This window comes from Erpetoichthys calabaricus, chromosome 16 (genome assembly GCF_900747795.2).
Source record: "Erpetoichthys calabaricus chromosome 16, fErpCal1.3, whole genome shotgun sequence".
Classification (NCBI taxonomy): Eukaryota; Metazoa; Chordata; class Cladistia; order Polypteriformes; family Polypteridae; genus Erpetoichthys; species Erpetoichthys calabaricus.
This window is the reverse complement of record NC_041409.2, coordinates 91,766,366-91,787,091: the sequence shown is the minus strand read 5'-3', so window position 1 is coordinate 91,787,091 and position 20,726 is coordinate 91,766,366.

Genomic DNA, 20,726 nt, shown 5'->3' with positions numbered 1-20,726 from the left:
ACTGTTTTAGTAACATACAAGGATGGTGAAAGTTAATCACATACCTCTGCATTCAACTGTGTATTCAAGAAGTTGCGGTACAGCCAGTCATTGCCTTCCCTGAACTGCATGGCTCCATGCGTGAAATAAAGACACTTCTTCCATCCTAAGAATGTCTCTTTGTATTTATGATTAACACACATGTCACCATATTTGAATAATGTACGATTTTTTATGTTGGCCCCCCATCAGCCCACACCAAAACCTAAATGTCTTCTTCTTTCAGCTGCTCCTGTTAGGGGTTGCCACAGCGGATCATCTTTTTCCATCTCGTCCTGCCCTCATCATCTTGCTCTGTCACACCCATCACCTGCATGTCTTCTCTCACCACATCCATAAACTTTCTCTTAGCCCTTCCTCTTCTCCTCTTCCTTGGCAACTCTATCCTTAGCATCCTTCTCCCAATATACTCAGTATCTCTCCTCTGCACATGTTCAAACCAACGCAGTCTCGCCTCTCTGAATTTTTCTCCCAGCCTGAGCTGACCCTCTAATGTCCTCATTTCATTGTGAATTTCCCCTTGGGATTAATAAAGTATCTATCTATCTATCTATCTATCTATCTATCTATCTATCTATCTATCTATCTATCTATCTATCTATCTATCTAATCCTGTCCATCCTTGTCACACCCAATGTCAATCTTATCATCTTTAACTCTGCCACCTCCAGCTCTGTCTCCTGCTTTCTGGTCAGTGCCACCGTCTGCAACCCATATAACATAATGGGTCTCAAAAACCTAAACAATATGCCAAATTCATTATTGTAGTAAAGTGAGGAACTACTTAAATATTATATTCCATTAGGGGAACTCTAGATATTCTCTTAGGCTGTGGGACTATCCTGGATGTTTTAGCTTTGGACCAGAAATATAAAGGCTAGTTGCTGAAGAAGCAGGCAGCAGGTGGCAGTGTATGATGTTGCACAGTTTGGCTTGCTAAGTAAATACAGTTATTGCTTTCATACTTGCATCAGCATAATTTTTTGGAATTAACTGAAGATATGACATATTTTGGCGACGAGGATAGGATAATGTGACAGATCCTCTGCTCATACTGTACAACTCACGTCAGAGTTTATTGTTTAGTGATGGAACCGGTAACCAGTGAAGCTAGGAGAAAACAGGGGAGATGTGAGCAAAACGTTTTGTGTGGGTGAGGACTCTGGCTGCGGAGTTCTGAATGTACTGTAGCTTCTGTATAGATTTTACAGGGAGGCCGATGAAGAGGGAATTACAGTAATCAATACAGGAAACAATGAACCGGAGTTTGAGCATCATTACAGGACAGAAATGGACGGAGGTGGGCAATGTTACGGAGATAATAGAATTAAATATTGGAAGGAGACCTAAAGTGTAGCTCAAAATTAAGTGATGAATCAAACAAAACACCAAGATTTCTGACAACAGGAGAAGGTTTGACAAGTGGACCATCAACAGAAACAGAGAAGTTGGATGCCTTAGAAAGTTAGGAGTTGGGGCCTACCAGTAGCACTTCAGTTTTATTGGCATTAAGTTTGAGAAAGTGATTTTCCATCCATTGCTTAAGATCAGTGATGCAGTCAGTGAGTGTGCTGGGAGGTGAATCTGTAGGGGAGTCTGTACTAAGATATAACTGGATATCGTCTGCATAACAGTGGAAGTTAAGGCCATTTCTGTGAATAATCTGACCCAATGGAAGGATATAAAGTAGAAAAAGTAATGGCCCAAGGACTGAACCCTGAGGAACACCACGCGACACGGGTGAGGTGAAGGATTTCTATCGGCTGAGTGTGACAAACTGATGCCTATTAGAAAGACTAGGGGGGGCTTTGCCTCCTGCTCACTTCGCTCACCAACCCCCGGTCTGGCACTACACGCTAGCCACTTTGCGGTTCAGCCGTTCACAAACAATTTATTTTAATTAACTTTTCATCAATATTGCATTGAATTTTGATTCTGTGTTTGAACTTACATCGTGACAATGCAAAGTATAACTGCCCGTGATTGAATTTCATTTCTTTCTCTCTAATAAATAAAGCGTCATTTTCGAAAGTTTATCTCTGTGATTTGTTAATTGGATTTGCAAAAGCTATCGTAATGGGAAACTGTTAACATTTTAATACGAATGGCATATCAAGATCTCTTTTGGTGTCTAATGTTATCCGTGGGAGATGTACTACATTACCTTTCTTGGATACATCCTTCTTTCAACAGTAATTCGGGTGGTAGAAGACTGGACGGTGTTAACGGTTGTAGATATTCGTCGGGATATTGTAAGTTGTTATTTTCATCTTCCGCACGATCACCACCAACTGCTTCAGCATAGTCTATTGATATGCATTGTGAGACTTGCCCGGACACCACCAGATTGAGACCACATCTTTATCAATGATTTCTTTATTTTCTTCTTCCCACACAACACACTACTCAGTCCCGCACTCTCACAGTGCCTCTAGCCCCAGTCACCCATCTCCTGGGCCTTCTCTCTCCTCGTTCCTGGGCCACCTGCCCTCTCTCTCCAGGAGCTTCGTCCTGCTCCTGCTCCCGACTCCAGCTCACTGACAGGAGGGAGGCGGCTCCCTTTATCCTCACCCAGATGAGCTCCAGGTGTTCTACCTGACGTCACGTCCTGGTGTGGCGGAAGCATCAGGAGAGCACCCGGAAGCACTCCGGGTGACCCTGGAAGGATCGTCCTCCATGGGTGTGACGAAAGTGTATAAGTCCCAGGCTCCATGAGGCTCAGGGCACCCCCTGGCGGTGACCAGAGGCCCCAACGGTCTTGAGCCTCCCTGCTCCCCTTCTGTGGGCCTCTTCTACTCCAGGGCGGTTGCCCCCTCGTGGCCCAGAGGATAAATAAGCCATGACCCAGTCCTTCCAGGCGTCCCGGCCGGGTCTGACCCCCAGCCGCGTACCACAGCATTTAACCAATTTGCCTTGTAACTTTTCACGTTGATTCATTTGACTTCATCGTTTCTTGGTTCTGTTAATAACCCTTCAGGATGAATTTCTTCAATACGATTTGGACAATAATACATCTTCTTTAATTGTGAGGAAAGCGTAAAAACTTATAAGAGCTAAGAGAGCAGGAACTGTGTCTGTCAAGAGCATTCATTCACACGAATGAGAGGTGAGAGGGCCATGGGCAGGGCTGAATATGGTTGAGAAGAGGGCGGGACTTGAAAAAGATCTCATGGCCGAAGTCTCATCTCGCGTGACTTGAAATTATCTCTTTGAAAAAGTCTCGTCTTAGGATTTCCTTTTATAACAGAGAGTTATGATGTGAGCCGTTGAAGGGCTCAGCCAGAGATCCCTACAGCAGAGAGACATGACAGGAGGATTTCATGATTAACAGTGTCAAATGCTGCACTTAAGTCAAGAAGGAGGAGATTATTAAGTGAACCGCAATCTGCAGACTGAAGAAAATCATTAACTGCACGGAGAAGAGCTGTCTGTGTGCTGTGCTGTGTGCGAAAGCCAGACTGAGTTTATTGTCTAGAAGAAAAGCATGGAGTTGTGTGGCAACCACCTTAGCCAAAAAAAGGGAGATTAGAGATAGACCTGTAACTGGAGAGAGAAGAAGGATCCAGGTCAGGTTTTTTAAGGATTGGGGGTAACTGCAGCAGTTTGAGGGAAGTGGGGACAGAACCTGAAATGAAACATGCATTTGTCAATAAGGCAACAGGAATACTAATTATGGGTGAGCATGTCTTAAGCCAGCGGTTCTCAAACTTTCGTATTTCACGCCCCCCCCCCCTTTTCTACCTCTGTGCCCCCTGCATAATATAAGATAGATGAGAATAACCCATGATACAACTAACAAAGGTATGATACTGGTGCGGTGTTGCGGTATCCTATCATTTTTACTTCCATAAGATTTGCATGTGTTCGGCTAACTTCGAAGAAATATTTGCAATTTATTTCTTTAAAGTGCTTCTTTTCTTTTTTCTTTCTTCTTTGGTCCCTAGCTGGCGTTTGGTCAGGACCTGGTCCTAAGCCCGTACACTGCTGTGGGTGCCAATGGTTGTCGGATTTCATTTTGCAGGCATTTCCATGCAAGGCGATCCATGGCGGCTGTTCTAGCCTCGTCGAGGCTGAGTCGACGGTTTCTGATATCGTCTTCGACCTGCTTGAGCCATGTTTTCTTTGGTGCCGTTCTTTGGATTCTCCACCAGAGGAGTTTGTGTGGTAACCGGCTGCCTTCCATTCTGCAGACGTGACCAAACCACTGTAGTCGTCGTTGTTGAATTTGCTCCTCGATTGTTGGCTGCTGATCACCGGTTTTCCTCATTTCGTATTCGGTCTCAGAGTGAAATTCGTAGGATTTGTCGCAGGCATCGCATTTGGAAGACCTCGAGTTTGTTGAGGTCTTGCTTGAGCAGTGTCCACGTCTCGGATCCATAGAGGAGAATTGGCAAAATCAGAGTTTTGAAGAGTCGAATTTCGGTCTTGTTGGAGCTGTTGGTTTGCTTCCACAGGCACCACTTTAGGGAAGCAAATGCCGCGGTTGCTTGACCAATTCGACTGTGGACCTCTACTGTGGACGCCACTTTCTTCTCCTGGACCAGCGACCCAAGGTATTTGAATTTTTGGACCGGCTCGATCTGCACACCATCGAGTTGCACATTTGTCTGCGATCCATCCGTTGCCAGCACTTTCGTCTTGTCTATGTTTATTTTCAATCCATACGGCTGGGCGATGTTGGCGATGTTGCAGAGGACGTCCGTGGCCATCTGCGTCGTCGCCGGCCAGGATACTACTATCGTCTGCGAACATGAGATCAGTCAGGAAGCCATCCTCACCATAATGGAGTCCTTGTCTGCCTTCAAAGACCTTTCTCATGATGGCGTCGACTACGACGTTAAAAAGCAGTGGAGAAACAACATCTCCCTGGCGGACTCCAGTTCAAATGGTAAACTCATCGGATAATTCATTACGGATGCGTACTTGGCTGGAGGACCCAGCGTAGCTTTCCTGGAGGAGTTTGATGACTTTCTGAGGCACAAGTTCGGTCTCCAGTGCTTTCCACAGTGCTGGCCAGTACTTTTAAAGTGCTTAAATAACTGTTAAAATGCCTTGTGTGGTTATTGGTAGTAATTCTAATCCCAAAAACAAAGAATAAACTATTTATTCTTATTTAATTATTTTTTTATGTAAAGAAACGATTAATTATGTTTTAATTTTTAAAAATCTCATAAACGAGGACACCGATGAAGTCAATGTGCGTGAGACAAACGTATTTTTGTCCGACAAATATTATACCGCTGTTAGTTGTATCATGAAAATAACCTAATACGCTGTAAATTATTTAACTCAATTTGGCCATATTGGCTACGCTGCCAATGTGGTGCAGTCGCGCCACATTATCACCTGATCTACTGTTACCCGAATGTTCGCGACAAATACCGATACGTCTTGAACTTTAAAGTAGGCACATATTAGTCATTAGATCTATGCCTTAGAAATGTTTTATTTTAATTTTAGTTTTAATGCATTCGTTGTGATTATATGCTTGTAAATTTAAATCCATCCATTTTCCAACCCGCTGAATCCGAACACAGGGTCACGGGGTCCTGCTTGGAGCCAATCCCAGCCAACACAGGGCACAAGGCAGGAAACAATCCCGGGCAGGGTGCCAACCCACCACAGGACAGTAAATTTAAATTTGAAGTAAAAATGTAAAAAATTAATTTTGATGTCTTGTTCATTTATTCAATGCCCCACCTTGTAAAGCTTCAGTGCCCCCCCAGGGGGGGTGCGCCCCACAGTTTGAGAACCGCTGTCTTAAGCAGAGAAGTGGAGGCAGGATCAAGCAGACAGGAGGAGGAATTAGACTTATTAATAAGTTCAGAGATGGCAAGAGAGTCAACAGGCGAGAAACAAGTGAGTCTTGATGACGGAGATGGCAGATCGGAATGAGTGAGTGATTGAGGTGTGGACGGGAAACTGTGATAGATTTGATCAATTTTGGTATCAAAGATATATAAGAAAGCCTGACACTGCTCAGCCGTATTTGGGTATGATAGAGAATGGGTTTGGAGGAGTTTATTAACAGTCCGAAAAAGAGTTCTAGGCCCCATCAGACTGAGATCTGGGGAATTTGGAGATCAAGTCAACACCTTCACTTCTTTGTCATGTTCCTCAAACCATTCCTGAACAATTTCTGCAGTATGGCAGGATGTAAATACCGTTGCCATGAAGGGGTGTCAAAATGCCCCTGATCTGTCGAGGCATGGACTCCACTAGACCTCTGAACGTATGCAGTGGTATCTGACACCAAGTTGACAGTAGCAGATCCTTGAAGTCCAGTAAGTTGCAGGGTAGGTCCTCCAGCACATCCCACAGATGCTCGAATGGAATGACATCTGGAGAATTTGGAGGCCAAGTCAACACCTGAAACTCATTGTTGTGTTTCTCAAACCTTTCTTCAACTGTTTCTTCAGTCTGGCAGGGCACATTATCCTGCTGAAAGAGGCCACTGCCATCATGAATACCGTTTCCAAGAAGGGGTACATTTGGTTAGAAACAATCTTTAGATAGGTGCTATGTGTCAAAGTAACATGAATTGCCAAGACCCAAGGTTTCCTAGTACAACACTGCACAAAGTATCACACTGCCTCCCATAATGTATCCTGGTGCCATGTCTTCCTCAGGTGAGCAATGTACATGCACTCTGCCATCAACATGATGTAAAAGAAAACATGACTCATCAGAACTGGCCACCTTCTTCCATTCGCCCATGGTCCAGTTTGGATGCTAACTTGGCTATTGTAGGTGTTGTTGGTGGTGGACAGTGGTTAAGATGGGAACTCGGACCAGTAGAAGCTGCGTTGCACTGCATGTTCTGACACCTTTCTCTCATGGCCAGCATTGAGTTTTTCAGCAATTTGTGCTCCAGTAGCTCTTCTGTGGGCTCGGACCAGATGGTCTACCCTTTGCTCCCCACGTGCATCAATAAGCCTTGTGCGCCTGTGCCCCTGTTGCCAGTTTGGGAGGTACTAATCACTGTTTACTAGATACACCCCACCAGACCTGTTTTTTTGGAGATGGTCTGACCCAGCCACCCAGCCATCACAGTTTGGCCTTTGTCAGAGTCGCTCAAATCCTTACACTTGTCCATTTTTCCTGCTTACAACACATCTTCTTCAAGAACCAACTGTTCATTTGATGCCTAATGTATTCCACCACCTGGACAACTGACACCGTAACCAGATAATCAATGTGATTCACGTCCCCTGTCAGTGGTTTGAATGTTGGGGCTGATTGGCAGATTGCTTTTCTACATCAGCCAATTGTGTTTCAGTGAAGTGACTATCTCCAGGTGTAGATACAGGCAAGGTTTAAAGGGGCAACAGTGACCTCTAGCATCCACACTGGCGTAGTCGGCAGGATTCTGACCGTCAGTTTGGGTCAGAAACCTTTAAAATTAACGTGGATGTAAACCCAACAAGACAGATGCTCAGGACCCAAGGTAAAAGCACTAAGAAGATATTTATTAAAGATTTCTTCTTTCACAGTGGCTTTCAAGACCACAGCCACTAACAGACAATTAAATAACACCACAATAATCACTATTCTCTCCTCCACACCTCCCAGCAAGCTTTGCCCACCTCCAACCGACTTTGGCTCCCCAGCTGGGTTCACAGCAGTCCTTTAAATAGTCCTTGACCCGGAAGTCCACGTGATTTGCCAGCACTTCCAGGTCAGATGGAGAAATCAGGTTTTCAATCAGCCCGGAAGTACTTTGGGGCTTCCGTCATAGTAATCCATTACTACTTCCGGGCTAGGTGAGAATTTATTCTCCCCCTATCTTCCCACAGCATCCCCTGGCAGCACCCATGGTACCCAGCAGGGCTGTGTTGCCCAACTCCATGTCCCATAGTGCCCTGCGGGAATCTAGGGCACCTGTGCAGACCAGAGGAGCTGCCATCTAGCGTCTTGGGTGAGGCAGTGTCCTCGAAAAAGCTGCCTTCCCCCATCCTTCTATCTCAGGGGCATCCCGGCCATCTCTTACAATATATATACAGTCATATGAAAAAGTTTGGGACCCCCTCTCAGCCTGCATAATAATGGACTCTCCTTTCAATAATAAAGATAACAGTGGTATGTCTTTCATTTCCTAGGACCATCTCAGTACTGCGGTGTTTTCCGAACAAAGATATTTAGTGACGCAGAATTTAGTTGTATGAAATTAAATCAAATGTGAAAAACTGGCTGTGCACAAATGTGGGTCCCCTTGTCATTTTGATGATTTGAATGCCTGTCACTGCTCAATGCTGATTACTTACAACACCAAATTGGTTGGATGAGCTCATGAAGCCTTGGACTTCATAGACAGGTGTGTCCAATCATGAGATATAAAGGTATTTAAGGTGGTCAATTGCAAGTTGTGCCGCCCTTTGACTCTCCTCTGAAGAGCAACATCATGGGATCCTCAAAGCAACTGTCAAAAGATCTGAAAACAAAGATTGTTGAGTGTCCTGGTTTAGGGGAAGGCTACAAAAAGCCATCTCAGAGGTTTAAAGTGTCAGTTTCAACTGTAAGGAATGGAATCAGGAAATGGAAGGCCACAGGCACAGTTGCTGTTAAACCCAGCAGGTCTGGTAGGCCAAGAAAAATACAGGAGTGGCATATGGGCAGGATTGTGAGAATGGTGACAGACAACCCACAGATCACCTCCAAAGACCTGCAAGAACATCTTGCTGCAGATGGTGTATCTGTACATCGTTCTACAATTCAGAGCAATTTGCACAAAGAACATCTGTATGGCAGGGTGATGAGAAAGAAGCCCTTTCTGCACTCACGCCACAAACAGAGTCGCTTGTTGTATGCCAATGCTCATTTAGACAAGCCAGATTCATTTTGGAACAAAGTGCTTTGGACTGATGAGACAAAAATGGAGTTATTTGGTCATAACAAAAAGCGCTTTGCATAGTGGAAGAAGAACATGGCATTGCAAGAAAAACACCTGCTACCTACTGTCACATTTGGTGGAGGTTCCATCATGCTGTGGGGCTGTGTGTCTAGTTCAGGGACTGGGGCCCTTGTTAAAGTCAAGGGTCGGATGAATTCAACCCAATATCAACAAATTCTTCAGGATAATGTTCAAGTATCAGTCACAAAGTTGAAGTTACGCAGGGGTTGGATATTCCAACAAGACAATGACCCAAAATACAGTTTGAAATCTACAAAGGCATTCATGCAGAGGGAGAAGTACAATGTTCTGGAATGGCCGTCACAGTCCCCTGACTTGAATATCATCGAAAATCTATGGGATGATTTGAAGCAGGCTGTCCATCAAATTGAACTGAACTGGAGAGATTTTGTATGAAGAATGGACAGAAATACCTCCATCCAGAATCCAGACACTCATCAAAGGCTATAGGAGGACAGCGTCTAGAGGCTGTTAGATTTACAAAAGGAGGCTCAGCTAAGTATTGATGTCATATCTCTGTTGGGGTGCCCACATTTATGCACCTGTCTAATTTTGTTATGATGCATATTGTATATTTTCTGTTACTCCAATAAACTTCATGTCACTGCTGAAATTCTACTGTTTCCATAAGGCATGTCGTTTATTAAAAAGAAGTTGCTACTTTGAAAGCTCAGACAATGAGAAACAAAAATCCAAAGAATTAAGAGGGGTTCCCAAACTTTTTCATATGATTGTGTATATATATGTATTTACCTTTCTGGCTGTGACCCATGGCTTATCTCAAATTGTTACTGGGGTTTCTGACTTGATAGTTGATATTTCCGTTTATCTCAAGTGAAGCTATCGTCTTCAATCCAATGGTCAAACAAAGGGAAAGAAATCAAGGTCTGTCGAAATATTTGAGATGCCATGTGTCAACTTTTCAGGATAATTGGTGTGAATTGTTGCTGTGGTATGAATTCTTGCATAAATGCTTTATTGAGCTCCTCTATTAAAATGTCACCATTTGAATGCTTTAACAGGTTTAAGCCGCAGCTCTGCTGTTGTCTTTGCCCGACTTTGATGATCCGCGTGGAAATTCTTTGACTTCTCATGAGAAAAATATTTGGTTTCAAGTTCAGTCTAATTTAGTGATATCGCTTAACTCCTTACCAGCAGGTCACTAATTGCAGATGCTTGGCTGTGTCAGATTGGACACCATGTGCAGCCGTAAGTGAAGCATCTCTGTTTTAATTTAATGCTGTGCTGACTCAAGACGAGACGGGAAACGATTTTATTGTAAAAAGGATCGGGAGTTAAGAGGTTGTCGAGAAAACCAGCAAGAGTCGAAACCAGAAAAGACCACCGACCATTCAACAAAGTTTAATACACTAAGCAAACAAAATTAAAGAAAAATATTAGTTTGTAACCAGAAACAGAAAATAAATAAATGCACACCAACATGGGAATACTAATATCAAATACTCCGGAATGCTTCGATTGATGTCACATATTGCATTCTGGGAGATCATTGTAACATCGTGATTAGATGTTTTTAACAATTAAACTTCGTAAATATTGCACAATGGTAAAAATGAATAAGAAAATCATAATTCTTATGGTCCAAAACTTCATGTACAACACTGAGGGCTGGGATATACTTGACGCTATGCCACTCATACAGTTGCGGATGCCGCTGTTATACAAGCAGTGTACTGACTATGCTTGTGCGCATACCTTATGTAGATCTGGAGGATTCCACCAGGTGGCAGTGTGAGGTCTTCTATTAGCATATGCTATGTGTTAAATGTGACACATTAGCACATATTGAAGTTTGTGTTGGTTGGATGATGAGTCACAAAGTTTTGCACCCATGCAAAACACTTCACAATTTTAGGACAAAACACAGTTTCGGACGAATCCCTACTTCTTTTCTTGGAAATTTTCCACTTTGCATGGACATATCTGTCTCGAATTTGCTTCCATTTTATCTTCCACATCCACTTTCAAAGAGTTGGCGATTTGATGAATGCTGCTCTGACACAATGGAGAGGGGTCATCACATCGTAATGATAATTTCTCACCTGCTCTATCAGCAATTCCTCAAAGTGTTCGGCCATCTTGATCGTAAACGCTGCTAATGTCACATACTAAAACTCGCACGCACATGTCACGTTCATTTCTGACAGCGTGCTCAGAGGTTTTTTTCTCTCCTTAAATCAGGTGTTACTGTTTTTTTTTTTTTTTTGTCCAATACCGAGTCTAAATCAAAAACTCATCAGGTGATTGATTGATGAGCCGTCACTATCTAATGCCCCAAAAAAAATTGCACCGTAACAAGAGGGCAGGGAGACTGAGGTATAAAGAACAGCAGGTGCTGCCGTACCCTTGGACCCCACCAATACAGAAACACCTACTGAAACCTCATTTATAGAGGGGTTTGTTTCAGCCAAATGGAAAATGGAATTAGGTGCCTGCCTACAAAACTAGCTCCTGTGAGCAAAAGAAAAGAATGATGCCAAATACAGCAAAGGCAGTGCCAGATGGTGAAGAGCACTGCAGACAACAGAGTGTCATGGTGGTCGAATATATGTTCATAGAGAGGGCTCCGGCAGGCATTACTCCAGGACTAGGATGGGGGATCATTGCTGGTCATTTTATTAATTAGCAGAAGTCTCTCAACCCAATAAGTGGCACTAGTAATGTTTATTACAGCATGCATGGCCACCTGCTTCGCAAGGCTACCTTTGGTATATTTTAAACAAACACTCTGCACTTGAGGACACCATGGGGTTGATGGTGTGAGAGTTTAAGTTACTGTTTCTATTTTTTGTATTTTTGTATTTTCACTTTCTCGTATACAAAGTATAGGGAAAGTATTATAATCGTCCAAAAATCTGACCTTGACACTTTGATGAATCTCAACGTTTTAGACCTCCCTGAGTCCGATTTACTTTCTTGTAGGGAATGTATTGCAATCATCCAAAAATTCGACCTCGAGACTTTGATGAATCTCGACATTTTAGACCTCCCTGAGTCTGATTTACTTTCTCGTAGGGAAAGTATTGTAATCGTCCAAAAATTCGACCTCGAGACTTTGATGAATTTTGACGTTATAGACCTCCCTGAGTCTGATTTACTTTCTCGTAGGGAGAGTATTGTAATCGTTCAAAAATTCGACCTCGAGACTCTGATGAATCTCAATGTTATAGACCTCCCTGAGTCTGATTTACTTTCTCGTAGGGAGAGTATTGTAATCGTCCAAAAATTCGACCTCGAGACTTTGATGAATCTCGACGTTTTAGACCTCCCTGAGTCTGATTTACTTTCTCGTAGGGAATGTATTGTAATCGTCCAAAAATTCGACCTTGAGCCTGAGTCTGATTTACTTTCTCGAAGGGAAAGTATTTTAATCATCCAAAAATTCGACCTCGAGACTTTGATGAATCTCGACATTATAGACCTCCCTGAGTCTGATTTACTTTCTCGTAGGGAAAGTATTGTAATCATCCAAAAATTTGACCTCGAGATTTTGATGAATTTTGACGTTATAGACCTCCCTGAGTCTGATATACTTTCTCGTAGGGAGAGTATTGTAATCGTTCAAAAATTCGACCTCGAGACTCTGATGAATCTCAATGTTATAGACCTCTCTGAGTCTGATTTACTTTCTCGTAGGGAAAGTATTGTAATCGTCCAAAAATTCGACCTCGAGACTTTGATGAATCTCGACATTATAGACCTCCCTGAGTCTGATTTACTTTCTCGTAGGGAGAGTATTGTAATCATCCAAAAATTCAATTTCGAGATTTTGATGAATTTTGATGTTATAGACCTCCCTGAGTCCAATTTACTTTCTCGTAGGGAGAGTATTATAATCGTCCAAAAATTTGATTTCGAGATTTTGATGAGTCTGAAAATAACATTTTTGGAATTATGTCTGTGTGTCTTGTCTGTGTGTGTGTATGTGAACACGATAACTTGAGTATGCTTTCACTTGGGTCAATCAAATTTTGCATACAAGTAGTAAGTACAACACATAGATTTCTATAAACTTTTGGGCTATTTCCGCTAACCAGAAGTGGTACTTTACCTTTTATTCATGCAGCTGCAGAGTCCGATTTATTCAACTTTACTTTCATAATAATTGTTCAATATATTATTAATTTGATTTGATTTGTTGTTGATGGTTCTTTAATGTGCATGATATAAAAATACAATCATTGTCTTGTGGTTTACTCCTCAAATATCCAACCCAGTATCTAAGTATACAAGAAAGTTGAGGGGAGACCGTGGATTCCTGAGATCTAACACTTGATGAGAGTTGAATTGACCCCATTTTTTGACACCCATTTTATAAACGACCTACCTGGAAAGGGGTCTCTCTCTCTCTCTCTGAATTGCCTTTCCCAAAATTTCATCCATTTTTTTTTCCTACAAGGATATTTTTTGGCTGTGGTGGGCTGGCGCCCTGCCCGGGGTTTGTTTCCTGCCTTGTGCCCTGTGTTGGCTGGCATTGGCTCCAGCAGAACCTAATGACCCTGTAGTTAGGATATAGCGGGTTGGATAATGCATGTTCTCCAATGCAGACATGGGGAGAACATGCAAACTCCACGCAGGGAGGACCTGGGAAGCAAACCCCAGGTCTCCTAAGTGCGAGGCAGCAGCGCTACCACTGTGCCACCGTGATGATTCTACAATAAAATAAAATAAAAATAAAAAGAGGAATAACCTTGGAGGTCAATCATCACCCCGAGAGCAGTAGTAGTATATGTGTACCAAATTTCAGATCAATAGTTCAAACGGTTTGCGAGCTTCAGGTGATTTAAAATCCTGGACAGACAAACGAACAGCCATGGTAGTGTATTATAGAAGAAGATACTAACACTGTTTCTACGTTTTTATGTGACTATAACTCTTTCTACTTTGCACATAATTGAGGTAATGCAAATGTAATCATGAAAAAATTCCACCACCGTTTTCATCCTTCTGAAGTGTGAAAATATCATTTGAACATAAAGTTTGATCATAAATAGAGACAAATAAATAAAGAGGAGTGGGCAGGAGGAGGAGTATAGGAACCTCATCAAGGACTTTGTTAAAAGGTGCGACTTAAACCACCTACACCTGAACACCAGCAAAACCAAGGAGCTGGTGGTGGATTTTAGGAGGCCCAGGCCCCTCATGGATCCCGTGATCATCAAAGGTGACTGTGTGCAGATGGTGCAGACCTATAAATACCTGGGAGTGCAGCTGGATGATAAATTAGACTGGACTGCCAATACTGATGCTCTGTGCAGGAGAGGACAGAGCCGGTTATACTTCCTTAGAAGGCTGGCGTCCTTCAACATCTGCAATAAGATGCTGCAGATGTTCTATCAGACGGTTGTGGTGAGCGCCCTCTTCTATGCGGTGGTGTGCTGGGGAGGCAGCATAAAGAAGAAGGACACCTCATGTCTGGACAAACTGGTGAGGAAGGCAGGCTCTATTGTGGGCACGGAGCTGGACAGTTTGACATCTGTGGCAGAGCGAGTGGCGCTGAGCAGAGTCCTGTCAATCATGGAGAATCCACTGCATCCACCCAACAGGATCATCTCCAGACAGAAGAGCAGCTTCAGTGACAAACTGCTGTCACCATCCTGCTCCACTGACAGACTGAGGAGATCGTTCCTACACCACACTATGTGACTCTTCAATTCCACCGGGGGGGTAAACGTTAACATTATACAAAGTTATTGTCTGTCTGTATACCTGCATTGTTATCACTCTTTAATTTAATATTGTTTATTATCAGTATGCTGCTGCTGGAGTAGGGGAATTTCCCCTTGGGATTAGTAAAGAATCTATCTATCTATCTATCTATCTATCTATCTATCTATCTATCTATCTATCTATCTATCTATCTATCTATCTATCTATCTATCTATTATATAGTGTCTTTCATATCTATCTATCTATCTATCTATCTATTATATAGTGTCTTTCATATCTATCTATCTATCTATCTATCTATCTATCTATCTATCTATCTATCTATCTATCTATCTATCTATCTATCTATCTATAATATAGTGCCTTTCATATCTATCTATCTATCTATCTATCTATCTATCTATCTATCTATCTATCTATCTATCTATCTATCTATTATATAGTGTCTTTCATATCTATCTATCTATCTATCTATCTATCTATCTATCTATCTATCTATCTATCTATCTATCTATCTATCTATCTATCTATCTATCTATCTATCTATTATATAGTGCCTTTCATATCTATCTATCTATCTATCTATCTATCTATCTATCTATCTATCTATCTATCTATCTATCTATCTATCTATCTATCTATCTATTATATAGTACCTTTCATATCTATCTATCTATCTATCTATCTATCTATCTATCTATCTATCTATCTATCTATCTATCTAGATGTAATTGATTGATTATAAACTGGTGCTTTCCATTTTGGGGCTGTGGTCTCCCTCCATCATCCGTCCCCCTTGAATTTACGGGGACAACATTCACTGACGCACACATTAAACAGCAAACAGGACGATGGAAACAAAACACACTCAGTACAAACATTGACAACACTATTACTGTGTAGCCCCGCTACAAGTCTGTCCAGAAAGGCAACTCTAGGGAGAGCCCTGCTGGTTTCCAAACTTCTTCCATTTCACAATTCTTGAGGCCGCTGTGCTCCTGGGAACGTTCAGCGCCCTTGAAATGGTTTGATCCCCTTGTTTAGCACAGTTTGATCACGGAGGTCTACATAAAGTTCCTTGGACTACTGGCTTGGTTTTTGTCCCGTCATGCAGAGTGAATTGTGGGACCTTCCATACACAGGGACATGTGGGCCTTTCTAAATGCTGTCCAGTCGAGTCAGTTTGCCAGAGGTGGACTCCATCTTCCATTTCACAATTCTTGAGGTCACTGTTGCTCCTGGGCGCTTTAGAACTGGTTTTATACTCTTGAACTGGTCTACGCCTCCGTACAATTTGATCACAGAGGTCTATGGAGAGTTCCTTGGACTTCATGGCTTGCCGTTAAGTGTGATGTGCAGTTTGAACTGTAAGACCTTCCATACACAGGTGCACACGTGTACATGATGTCCGGTCAGTTCAGTTTGCCACTTCAGTCAGGTTCTTGAAACGTCTCATGGAGAATTGAAGCAAAGAGGAGGCACCTGAGCACAATTTGGCTTCTAGGAAGGAGAGATTTCAGTTTTTGATTCTGAATAAATCTGCCAACCTTTCTAAAAACACGTCTTCAGTTTGTTATTCTAGGTTACCACGTGCAGATTGATTGATGACAAAAAATGGCAAATGCGTGCATTTAAAATGAAATCTACAACACAATAAATAGTGTGCAGAAAGTGACGGGGTCCAAACGCTCAATCCACTGTTAAGCGTCTTTAGTAATAATACTCCACGATAAAATAAAAGGAATGCACAGAAGAGCAGAAGAAAAATTTCCAGGGGAGAAATGTGTGTGAGTGGGCGGCACGTTGGCGCAGTGGGTAGCACTGCTGCCTTGCAGTTTGTAGACCTGGGGACCTGGGTTCGCTTCCCAGGTCCTCCCTGTGTGGAGTTTGCATGTTCTCCCCGTGTCTGCGTGGGTTTCCTCCCACAGTCCAAAGACATGCAGGTTAGGTGGATTGGCAATTCTAAATTGTCCTTGGTGTGTGTGTGTGCGTGCCCTGCGGTGGGCTGGCACCCTGCCCAGGGTTTGTTTCCTGCCTTGCACCCTGTGTTGGCTGGGATTGGCTCTAGCAGATCCCCATGACCCTGTAGTTAGGATATAGCGGGTGGGATAATGGATGGGGTTTCCTCCAGGCACTCCGGTTTCCTCCCACAGTCCAAAGACATGCAGGTTAGGTGGATTGGCGATTCTAAATTGGCCCTAGTGGGTGTGTTTGTGTGTGTGGGTGTGTTTCTGTGTGTGTCCTGCGGTGGGTTAGCACCCTGCCCGGGATTGGTTCCTGCCTTGTGCCCTGTGTTGGCTGGGATTGGCTCCAGCAGACCCCGTGACCCTGTGTTCGGATTCAGCGGGTTGGATACTGGATATGGCACTGTATGATAGATAGATAGATAGATAGATAGATAGATAGATAGATAGATAGATAGATAGATAGATAGATAGATAGATAGATAGAAATGTTGAAATATTATAACTTACACCGACAACATCCCTCCTCAAACACACAAGAGGCACACACACACACTTAGTAACGATTAGCGAGCATTCAGAACGTTACAACGAGTGATTTAGTGGTCACAGGGATTATGATGAGAAAACACTTGTGTGGTTTTCCTGGTGTTTCTCTTTAAAAGTCAGACTCTGAACTTCTCGATGGCCCCTGTGCACACACACACGTATTCATACGAGGGTAAATCAAAAAGTAAAGGCAGTTTGAGAATTACGCGGTAAGCACAACAGACAGTAGCTGACGCAATACGACACGTTTAGGATGGCTTAGGGGTAATTTGAAGACACACACGGCTCAGCACTCTGCTGTTCAAGCTGAGGTTAGATGAACATGGACGCTCCAGTGTGGGATTACCTCATTGTAGAACAGCATGCCGTAGTGAGATTTGGATGCTCCATTTGCAGGATTGTCCCGTAATGAGTGGCAGTGAAACCTGCTGAAATTCGCCAAGGGATTGTACAAATCAGTAAGATTTTTGGGTGTCCATATCGTAACCAACTTCATGGTACCCCAAGTCATTACGCACTCTGGCCTGTGCAGATCCATAGCTGATATCAAACGTGTGTGGCAAAAGGGGACAATGTCATCTGTCAGTCTTCTCTGATGAAGGCATTTGCCATGTCGACGTGTGTGTCTGTTGATGGTCGATCAGATTGTGCTTCGTTGGTTAGACTTGTTCTTCCTGTCTTAAACCACTTTAAACCTCTGTGCCCACTCATAAACGTATCATTGAGTCATGGCTACTGTCCTTCTGCACTGAGCCGACATACTTTGGTGAATTTCAGCAGGTTTCCCTCCCTCTCATTAGGGCGCATTGTTCAAAAATGGTGTAATCCCGCAGCAGAGCGTCCATGTTCATTTGACCAACAGCAGAGTGCTGAACTGTGCGTGTGTTCAGATTACCCAGAAGCCACCACAAACATGTCGTATTGTTTCAGCTTCTATCCGTTACGGTTACAGTGGAATTTTCAAATGGCAATTGTCTGTAGACCTCCGAGACAGGATTGTCTCGACGGACAAATCTGGGGAAGGTTACAGAAAAATTTCTGCTGCTTTGAAGGTCCCAATGAGCACAGTGGCCTCCATCATCCGTAAGTGGAAGAAGTTCGAAACCACCAGGACTCTTCCTACAGCTGGCCGGCCATCTAAACTGAGCGATCGGGGGAGAAGGGCCTTAGTCAGGGAGGTGACCAAGAACCCGATGGTCACTCTGTCAGAGCTCCAGAGGTCCTCTGTGGAGAGAGGAGAACCTTCCAGAAGGACAACCATCTCTGCAGCAATCCACCAATCAGGCCTGTATGGTAGAGTGGCCAGACGGAAGCCACTCCTTAGTAAAAGGCACATGGCAGCCCGCCTGGAGTTTGTCAAAAGGCACCTGAAGGACTCTCAGACCATGAGAAAGAAAATTCTCTGATCTGACGAGACAAAGATTGAACTCTTTGGTGTGAATGCCAGGCGTCACGTTCGGAGGAAACCAGGCACCGCTCATCACCAGGCCAATACCATCCCTACAGTGAAGCATGGTGGTGGCAGCATCATGCTGTGGGGATGTTTTTCAGCGGCAGGGACTGGGGGACTAGTCAGGATAAAGGGAAAGATGACTGCAGCAATGGACAGAGACATCCTGGATGAAAACCTGCTCCAGAGCGCTCTTGACCTCAGACTGGGGCGACGGTTCATCTTTCAGCAGGACAACGACCCTAAGCACACAGCCAAGATATCAAAGGAGTGGCTTCAGGACAACTCTGTGAATGTCCTTGAGTGGCCCAGCCAGAGCCCAGACTTGAATCCGATTGAACATCTCTGGAGAGATCTTAAAATGGCTGTGCACCGACACTTCTCATCCAACCTGATGGAGCTTGAGAGGTGCTGCAAAGAGGAATGGGCGAAACTGGCCAAGGATAGGTGTGCCAAGCTTGTGGCATCATATTCAACAAGACTTGAGGCTGGAATTGCTGCCAAAGGGGCATCGACAAAGTATTGAGCAAAGGCTGTGAATACTTATGGACATGGGATTTCTCAGCTTTTTTATTTTTAATAAATTTGCAAAAACCTCAAGTAAACTTTTTTCACGTTGTCATTATGGGGTGTTGTGTGTAGAATTCTGAGGAAAAAAATGAATTGAATCCATTTTGGAATAAGGCTGTAACATAACAAAATGTGGAAAAAGTGATGCGCTGTGAATACTTTCCAGATGCACTGTATATACTGTATATATATATAGAGAGAGAGGAACAACATATCTATCTATTATATTAAAACATCTTGAGTCGAGAGGTGATCATCTCGGGGAGACAATTTGAAGTCCTGCGAGACAAGGCAGTGAGACATAAGGACAGCTGCTGTACAGGCTTTTAAATGATTGACACGCAGGACAAACAGCAAGCCAGCAGCTAATCCGTCTGCATCTCCTTAGCGTGCGTTCAGCCCCCCCTTCACAACCCGAGCAGCAGAGACACGAAGTGGCAAGCATGAAGTGTGCTCAAAGAGGGGGGGGGGGGGTTTGGTTGGGGGGGTGGGCGAGCGAAGCAAGCAGGGGGCAAAGCCCCCTAGTATATACATATATAAAATGAACATGTGGTTCAAAAAGCACGTTCACAGACACAAGTCTGCAATTAGACAGACTCCATGATGGTACAGTAGCCAGTTAAGAGGTGGGCTCAGGGGACTGGAACCCGGAAGTGATGTCACTCATCTTCCCGTCACGAGTTGTCAAGTCTGCAGATGAAAGGAGAGGAGAGGCGTTAGGCAACAGTGCCAGCCCCTGACGTGGGGTGGAACTGCCATTCGATGAGCCCTGAAGTCGTGTGTGACAGTATATACATACAGTGGTGTGAAAAACTATTTGCCCCCTTCCTGATTTCTTATTCTTTTGCATGTTTGTCACACAAAATGTTTCTGATCATCAAACACATTTAACCATTAGTCAAATATAACACAAGTAAACACAAAATGCAGTTTGTAAATGGTGGTTTTTATTATTTAGGGAGAAAAAAAAATCCAAACCTACATGTCCCTGTGTGAAAAAGTAATTGCCCCCTGAACCTAATAACTGGTTGGGCCACCCTTAGCAGCAATAACTGCAATCAAACGTTTGCGATAACTTGCAATGAGTCTTTTACAGCGCTCTGGAGGAATTTTGGCCCACTCATCTTTGCAAAATTGTTGTAATTCAGCTTTATTTGAGGGTTTTCTAGCATGAACCGCCTTTTTAAGGTCATGCCATAGCATCTCAATTGGATTCAGGTCAGGACTTTGACTAGGCCACTCCAAAGTCTTCATTTTGTTTTTCTTCAGCCATTCAGAGGTGGATTTGCTGGTGTGTTTTGGGTCATTGTCCTGTTGCAGCACCCAAGATCGCTTCAGCTTGAGTTGACGAACAGATGGCCGGACATTCTCCTTCAGGATTTTTTGGTAGACAGTAGAATTCATGGTTCCATCTATCACAGCAAGCCTTCCAGGTCCTGAAGCAGCAAAACAACCTCAGACCATCACACTACCACCACCATATTTTACTGTTGGTATGATGTTCTTTTTCTGAAATGCTGTGTTCCTTTTACGCCAGATGTAACGGGACATT